This window comes from Excalfactoria chinensis, chromosome 12 (genome assembly GCF_039878825.1).
Source record: "Excalfactoria chinensis isolate bCotChi1 chromosome 12, bCotChi1.hap2, whole genome shotgun sequence".
Lineage (NCBI taxonomy): Eukaryota > Metazoa > Chordata > Aves > Galliformes > Phasianidae > Excalfactoria > Excalfactoria chinensis.
Window position 1 is genome coordinate 11,990,248 of NC_092836.1, and position 9,161 is coordinate 11,999,408.

Here is a 9,161-nt window from a genome sequence, read left to right on the forward strand (position 1 = left end):
ATATCCTTCTCTGCTAACATTTGGTCAGATACCAATTCCCTACAATAAACTGGCTATTCCCTCTCTTTCTGACTCACTAATTACCATATCAGTTGTTAGCCTTTTATGTAGGTACCATGTGTAACAGGTTAGGAGAGGGCAATTTAAGCCTATGTGAATGGGTATCTGTTTTTGTATCTGGGTGCTTGTTGCAAACATTTGGAAAGCATATGGAGCATAATGGACATTAACCCAGATGTCAAAAATAGCCTGCATTTTACTACTGTTATTAAACAGTTTCCCCTTTAACCCCTTTGTGTTTACCCACCCTCTCCCAGCTTGTTTCTGCAAATCACTGCTGAGAGGAAAGGATTGGAGGTAAAAAGTAGTAATCAGGCAGGTGTCTTTATCCAAAGGAAAAACAATCTAAACAAGTATTTGTGAACTACTACACTTTTATATCTTCACATCCTTCTGCTGTTTTCATTGACTGGTATCTAATGGGCCATCAGAGGTGCCAAACTCTTAAGACATTGATTTCAGCTGCAGCACTCCTGAATCTCAGGCCTAATATACATTACCAAATTTTGTTTCCATTTTAGAAGTTAGGTGACCTATCCCAAGAACAGCATTGAGGAAACAAATATAAATTTAATTTACTCAACCTCAGTTGGTATTTGACAGCAATATCCTTTTATATATTTATTTGACTTTCTTGAGAAATACTTTGCATTTCCTACCTGTGGTGAGCCAGTTTTTGTTACACTCCCAGTATGTGTATGGTTTCCTGATGAATGGGTGGGTTGATTGAGTGGGTGGGGTTTATTTGGGAGTTTCATTCTGTACTAAAACCACTATGAAAATTTGGGGAGCAAGCTGAAGAGTGACTGTGTTTTGTGATTGGCTGCTGGTCCTCAGATTGGACTCTTTATTCTGACTTCTTTTTGAGCGTGTGAATGAGTGTTAATTGCAAGGGAAATGAAGCTTGTAAAACATCAGGTGTATTGAAAATTTGCTGTGATTATATTGTAGAGAACCTGTTAAAAAATAGACATTTTCATGCTAAGGTTTCTAGAATGTACTCTCTTTGTTAATTTATATGGGTGCTTCCTATGCCTATATATCTCTTTGAATGATTAAGATATACTCAGCACACAAAAGAATGGGAGCTATGCACAGTTCATGAAACGTCACGCATGCTCTGACTTACAGTTTTCATAAAAAGTTCACAAAGATTTTATGTGCCAGAACTAGTAACATGATCTACTTTAGGAACTCCCTGGCTTTCCAGCTCTGCAGAAGTCATTTTTTCTTCATTCACAGGCCAGACCCAAAGTCTGTTAAAGTCAATGGGAATCTTTCCACATTTCAGTGGGCTTTGAATTAGTCCTGGAGTGTTTTAACCAGAAGAATTGTACCAACTTCCCACTGGAGAAGTAAAACTATTCATCTAAGTTTGTGTTAGATGAACCATTACTTGTGATTGCCACAGAGGGAAGAACTTAAAAACAGGGATTGAAAGTGATTTGCAAGTTTATTTGTCTGCATTCTATATGAAGTGTTGCACTTTACTCATAAATAGTGTGCTAAATATTAGCATCTAGAATTTAAAGAGGCATTTTAGTTAAAAAGTTCTATTAGAAAACATAACACTTTTTCCTGCTGCGTGCAAAAGTGTTAAAATTCAGCAGCTGTTTCTTTTTTATAAAAACGGATGTTTTGGAAACTCTTTGCTTACATAAATGCAAGCTTAGCAGCAGAAAGCCCCATACATAATGCATTTTCGCTTCTCTAGGAACAAAGTCAGTGGATAAATGAACAACTGCCCTGCAGTGGAATCATTTAATTCCTCCCACTCATCTGAGATACAGATACTGTGAATAAGACTAATTCACTGCCCTTGTTAAGGAAAACTGTGCCATTTGCTTGCAGACGAACTGATGTAACAATACAAATCATTCAGGCATCATGCCACAGTATTTTGCAATCAGACAGAGCCTCTTCCAAACCCATGAGTGGCAGAAGACACTTTCCACTGGCTGACTCAGGCTTGCACCATTCCCTTTAGTAGTCCCCTAGAATTTCAGCAGTGCCAGCCATGGAGAACAACCAACACTGACTGCATGGCAGAAGTAAATGGACAATTCCCTTGGTTTCCAAATGAAACATTTAGGTTTTCTAATAACAGTTCCACTTCAAAGCCGCTACACCCGTATAGAAGACCAGAAGACTCCTCATTTGCAGAATCACAAACACAACAGAATTTCATATATTTGGAATTCAAAATCTTTCCCATTTAGGGGAAATCTTGTCATGTAAAAACATTTGTGGAAAAGATTGCCACCCTTTAAGTGTATCAAGTGGTTTCAAATCAGATTAAATCCTCACTTAATACTTAGTCCCTAGAAAAGCGATATATCTATTGATGTTGATAAAAAGCTTGATTAGATGAGAACTAGGATGTTGTTACTTGAAACATTCTTATTAATTGGAGTATTTTGTTCCCTTGTTACAGTTGTCAGAGGAACTAGTGAAAAAGGAAGAAAAAATGTAGCACTGGAAAGTTACGATGATAATCTATTGCATTGGATCTCCAAACATGACCATGATATCCTGGAGAAGATCACAGATGCAGAAAATGAATGCTAAGGTTGATATCTAATGAAATGCTGCATTAATTGGCGTCTTCTCCATTATTTCTTGTAGTCTGCTGTGAAATTAGAAACTTCGGAAAACAATGAAGGAGACTCAAGCAAAAATTACAAGAGCTTTATTTCTATCTTTAATGGGTCTTGCAAGTTATTGTTTTCACAAACAATCCAAGTGTTCAGAATATTATTGTTTAATGAACTTCAGTTAATCAGGTTCTGTAACTCTTTTTTGGTAAATTAATATTGATTTTAATAAGTAATTCAGATGTAGGTAATTTAGGTATGGTATCTGCATTTGCTGATTTTTACCTAGTCTATTCTAAAACTTCTATTGCACTAGATTATCAAGGAGGTATTAGTAAAATGTTATACAAAGGGTGTTGGCGTTCATCTTAACCCCAATTAGATGTGGGCTTTAAAAAAACAAACACTAAACCAAGCCTTTACCCTCCTCTGTTTTCTTATATCTACTGATAATTATAATTGAAAAAAAACAATGCCACAAAACAACACAATAAACCAAAATGAAGACAAACAAACAAACAAAATAAACAGCAACAAAATAAGAATTAAAAAACCAAAAACCAACACATTGATAGTATAACCGGTATTAAGCTCTGGGCCAGGTTGGAAATGAAATCAATTTGGGGTACTTATAACTGATGGCAAAGATTAACTCTATGAAAATATGGTGTGTGTCTCTGACAATGCATAGGACATCTAATTTGATCATAAATATACAATTATAAACAAGATGTATCTATTCCTGGATGGTAAAAGCTTGAGGCGTATATAAATACATATGTTTGTATATATATGGACTATATGGACATATACACAAGGATGTATCAACCTTTTACCATCCAAATGCATACAGATCTTCAACAATGAAAGCTGGGACTCTTTAAAAAAAATAAAAATAAAGTAAGATTGCTGTGAATACAGTATATGCACTAGGTCTCCTGTAAATGAGGAACTGTTTGTTATCATTTTCTGAGTTGAAAAACAGTCTCCAACATGGATCCCAATGACTTTTAGATGTTAAAGAAGAAAATAGCAATGAACAAACAGCCCATAGAGGCTGTCTGAATCAAACCAAAATGCGTCTAGTAAAACAGATTTAAAGCACATGCAATGAAAAATAAAAATGTGAAATCATTACATTCAGTGAGAGAATATTAACTGATAGATAAATGTCTCCCACTTCCCAAGGACAGGACCCTTGTGACTCCATGAACATTTGTGGTCAGTCTGGCAAATTGCAAACGTTTGGCTGTTTTACTGGGGCATCTTTTCATCCATGGGAGAAATGCTTCCATGGTGATGGGAGTGGGAATAGAATATCTACATTTTTAAAGGACAAACAATAAATTTAAGCATGGGTGGCCTTAATCCTTAGTAGTTTTTCTTTGCTGCTGTAAAAAAAGAAAAATCTAAGTGGATACTCCTAAAGTCTTGCACTGAATTTAGAAAAAAAAATATTTTTTGAACCTGTGGTGCAATTAACCCTAAGCATCCTACATGAGCCATACATACAGCCCTTTAAAGTGATTGTCTAGAGATGATATTTTATTTCTTTGTACCATAATTCTTGGTACAATCAAAGAGCAATTTATTTGAGCAGGAGTCCTGCTGGATGCTACTGTTTTCCATAGATAGAAAATGTATAGAATTAGTATAGCATAGATAGTCCAAATTTCATTCATGTTTAAAAAGTTTGTCCTTTAACTATCAATGGCATTTTAGATCTTTGTTTTGAAACAGCAAAGCTTTTGGGAGTATATTTAGCACATATGACAAATGTTGCACTTGGAAACTCAGACAACAAAGCTTAGTTTCTTGTGACAAATTTGTTGTCACAGTAGGGGACAATCGTCTGTGTCTCTTACAATCAGGTCTTAACCTTAACTCTGCAACTGAATACTTGAAGTAGGAAATAAACTAGGGGGAAATAGGGTCAGATGCAAAGCTGTATAGTTAGATATTTATATGTATGTGCCAATTTTGTCACAGGTATTATTTTAGGGGCATTTTTGCTCCATTCATGTTGGTAAGAGTATTGATCTAAACTTTTATCAGGGCCTACAGTTTAGCCCTAAGGAAGAAAACTCTGTCTAACATTGCTTCTTTCTTTCTTTATCTTTCTTCTTTTTATTTTATTTATTTATTTTCATTTCATGTGATACTCTTCAATGTTTGCAGAAAATCTTTTCATATTCTAAAATAGAATCTCGGGGTTTACAATAAACACTGTGATGTTGGGAAAATATTTTATTTGAGCAATGTTTGGTAGTTTTTTTTTCCCCCTCGAAGTGTAAAGAAGCAAACCAACTTTTGGTTAACACTTAAGATAATGATTATTATTTTAATGTGAGATCAGTCTTGTACTGCGCATTCTTTCTTTCATTTAAATGTACAGTATGAATTTTGTATTTAATGAATTTTGTGTATCCAGTATGCACGTACCTGCACATTGACTTTCATTTGAAAGTGAGTTTCAATTTACTTTTTAAGCAGTGTTTATGAAAAGACCTCAGATGTGTTGACACAAACTATATCTGCAATGTTTGGGTTTTTTTTTTTGTGTGTGTGTGTAGGGTGATGTTTGAATGTGATGTTCTGCAGCAATGGGTCAGTATTCCCTAATAACCTTAGATCCTCATTTGATAGTGCTTCTTGTAATACTTTTTTCAAGTGAGTGGCATGTTCTGGATTGTGATATTGATATGTGGTTAAGGATATCGATATGAAACTATGGAATTCCTAGAAATTAACAGTGGGCATGTATTAGACAGTCATTGTAATTTAATGTCTAGTAGAAGTGTAAAGTACCAAGGTATTTAGAGTCCATAACGTTGTTATCATGTGTATGGGAAGTATTTAGTGTTGATCATCTTGTTTATATTCATCAAATAAACTTTGTTTCTTTCTGAAATCAGTGTTGTGTCATTAAAACTACATTTAATGACTGTATGAAAATGTGTGAGAGATGTTTTCCACATGGTAAATCTATCACACTCCTTATTTCTCTAATTGCTACCATTCAAAGTAATTTATCTTCCTGTTGTTACTATCATATAAACTGTTTAAGAAAGCATAACAAGGAAAATGTCTCCTAGGCCCTGCTCCCAGAAATGCTTACAAGCAACTTTACTAAAGTGAGTAACCATTTTCCGGACTGGGCTCTTAGAGAGTAATATGCTTTTGAGTGGGTTTCTAAAACATAATATTCTTGTGTGACCCTCTGTAATTGCATAGAAAATTACATTTTGTTTATGTACTTTACTGACCAAAAGCCGTAAGGTGTGAAATTCTCTGCACAGTCAGCTCCTTTTTCAGCTGCCTGGTAAGTGGTTCCCCGTTTCCATTATGTTCACTTTTTTTAGAAAAGGAACTTTTGTTGAGCAGGAATTTCTTACCTCATAGAACTCCCCGGGCCAGCTCAGGGCACACACAGCAGAAGAATAAAAGGTAGCTAAGTATGCATTTTACTCAGGTTATTTAAAAACACAGTCTCTTAGTTTTAAGCTCTGTTTCTTTGCCTATAAATTAGTTTTCTTGGTAAGAGTGTGCTATACACTAACATAGGGTATTAAGTTTCACTTTAAACTACGGCTAAATATATATTTTTCATGTATTTTTCCTATGTCTACTTAATTTTGAGATGTAATGCTATCAATTGAGTAGCAATTGCTCTATCATCTCCTTTCTAGACCTGCTACAGGACTGTCTTGTTCTGTGTTCAGACAGCACCGGTACTGGGGCTCTCGTGCTGCTCGGCTGGAAGCACAACGGTGGTGTTTCCTTACACGATGCTTCCTGCACTGAGGGCAGCTCCTCCTTGTGCCCAAAGGACACATTAAGTGTTCATGTGTTGTAGGAAGCCATACAGGAGGAGGGCACTAGATCTGAGGAAGACAGAGCTCTTGGTGCTTGTTGTCTGAAAAACTGTTGTCGGCAAAGTGTGTCTTTCCTCTCCAGAAGGGCTCTGAGGGCTGCTGGAGGAGGCAGGACCCTGCGGTGAGGCAGCTCCTGGGATCACAACTCTGGCTACAGGAACCACAGCCTTTGGTAGCACACCTCAGACTGAAGATTGAGTTCATACAGTCAAGAGATCGTCCAGCCCTCCTGGAGCGAGCCTGAGTAAGAGTCAGCCTCTTCTGAGCTTGAGGTTTCCTTGTAAGAGAGCCTGATTGTTCAGTCCAGACTTAGACCAAAGTAGTTTGAGGTCTGAGTGAGCAAACATATAAGCAATGGGGGACATTCAGGGGATGAAGCCGAGTGTCGGTTTGTACTCCAAGCCAAGATGGCTGTTCAGACACACTCTGAGAGTGCCAACAGCTCTGTGCCAGCATCAACCAGATAAAGGCAGCTCAACACCTCCTGCATCTCCCAGGTATTCCCACTGTGTTCCAGGCCCAGCACTGGATCCTGAAACAACTGCACTAATTATGCATGCTGAGCAGAAACTCATCAGAAAAGGCAAACAGGGTCAAAGAGCAATGTGACTGTATTTCACCTGTTGACACTGCTTTTCTAAAACATGAAACTTGTAATAACTGATGTATTAAATCATTCTAAATGAAGCCAAGTCAGTTCTAACTCTAAATAAGCAATAGATTTCCCATTACGAAGTCAGTGGGAGCCCTGCATGTTGCCAGGGCAGGATTTTACCCATATATGAAAAAAAAACAGCTGATTCTGGGGGCTGCTGTGTACACTTTCCTCCTGTAAGATTACAGTGATGTTATTTTGTGGTCCTACCTTTTCAGACAAGACGTCTCTTCTTCCAAAGCATCTTTTGAAACAGGAGGCAACCTCTGCCTTCACAAGGAACAGCCTTCACTACACACTTCAGGTTTCATACAGCCTGGGGGTACTGGTGCAGGAGCAGCTCTGCTGAGAAGCGCACCTTTGACGGGCGCAATTACAGAATTATGGACTTACTTTGTTTGGTTTTACATTCCATCCACTTCTTAATCTTCAAAATGACTCTGCCTTCAGAATAACGATGTTCTACAACCAGATTCTTACTGGAGTAGAGGAAAAGGAGGCAAAACATGAGTGCATCCTTATGACAACACATGTATCCCTTTGAAATGCACACTTGATTGCACGTGACAGATTGCTAAACCATATATTCCCATGTAGCTACAAATCTCAGGACAAATCCAAGAACTTTGAACTCGTCCAGTTTCAAGTGGAGACGACTGTCCAACTTTAGAAAGGCCGTGCTTTGGGTATTCACCCAAGAGAAGCCAGGAGACAGCAGATGTTCTGGCAACTGCTGGCTGCCTTGTGCTCTGGGAGCCGGGATGGAGGATAGCAGCCAGCTCCCTCCAGATGGAGCAGACAGCAGAGAGGCGAGTGGGAGGCTGTGTGAGGAAGTTAGATAACTCCAGATAGCAAAGGACTGATGATGTGTGGCTCCACATCACCTAACCGACTTTCGAAAGGCTGCACAAGAGAAATAACCACCAGTTTGCAGTAAACCTGAGTTCAGTGAGAAGTCTTCTTGTCGTGGGAAAATCTATAGGAAGGAAATATCTACGAGAGTGCATGATAATGCAGCATGATAACTATTTTTTTATTTGAATGTATTTTGGACAAATGCATTCCTTGTAAATGAGTTATCCTGGCCTTGCCAAATATGCAGCAAAACAGTTATTATAGCAAATTACACCATCATCTAAACACCTCTGTTCTGGCTCTTAGTGGACTTATTTTGCAATAAGGCTTTATTATTATTAATATTAATATCATTGTCTAATATTGCTGTATTTGCTGCTTTGGTTACCATAGAAATAAATAATATTGTGAACAACAACATGCATACAAGAAAATTTCACAAGAAGAACAGCCTAGTTAAAGAAGACCTATATGTCTGGTAATTCCTAACATAGTTCTCGAGTCCATTATTTGTGTCCTCATATGCATTTTATTATGAGCTTTATATTTCATTTTAAATTTCTAAAAATAAACAGCTGAAGAACATTCTTTTAAATGGCCAGATTTTGGTTAGAGGTTAACACAGGCCAAAAGAGAACACAGATCTGCCCTGGAGCTCTTACAGTTGTTTTGTTTAAATGAAAAAGATCCCTATTACAATCCACTAAAGGTCACAGAAGCGCAGTCATTCCAGACCAGCCATGCTCCTCATGCACAGCTCTCCCACCCTCTGAACCTTCTCTGAGACCAATCAAAAGTGTGAAGGCAGGATTGTTGTCAGCCATGATAAGGGTGTGCATTAAGGAACTAGCCCAAAGTTTACTGAAGTGAATTGAAAGACTATTGACTTACAGTGGGTTTCTGATTGTACCCTATTTCCTTCTCTCTGGAGGCATATGTGTATGTTTATAGGAGCATGGGGCCAAACCATTTCCTCTATCTATCAAAATTTGAGCTAAATGTAATTCAGATGAACCAACAGCCTGACTTTTCGAATGCTTTGTGATAAGAAAATAGATCTTAGGTTTCACTGCAGAAGTTCATTTACAATCTATTTTGTTTATAGTTGTCCTGACTGTGTTT

The 9,161-nt window shown here is 37.5% G+C and overlaps 1 protein-coding gene across 17 annotated transcripts in view; it reads left to right on the forward strand.

Annotated features, from left to right (window-relative positions):
• ERC2 (ELKS/RAB6-interacting/CAST family member 2) overlaps positions 1 to 5,559 on the forward strand; it is a 369,674-nt gene extending 364,115 nt beyond the window's left edge. For all 17 annotated transcript variants that reach the window (XR_011905070.1, XR_011905073.1, XR_011905076.1 and 14 more), the window contains one exon: positions 2,495 to 5,559. The gene's annotated coding sequence lies outside the window, so the exon portion shown is untranslated. The remainder of the gene's footprint in view (positions 1 to 2,494) is intronic.
• Positions 5,560 to 9,161: the final 3,602 nt, after the last annotated feature.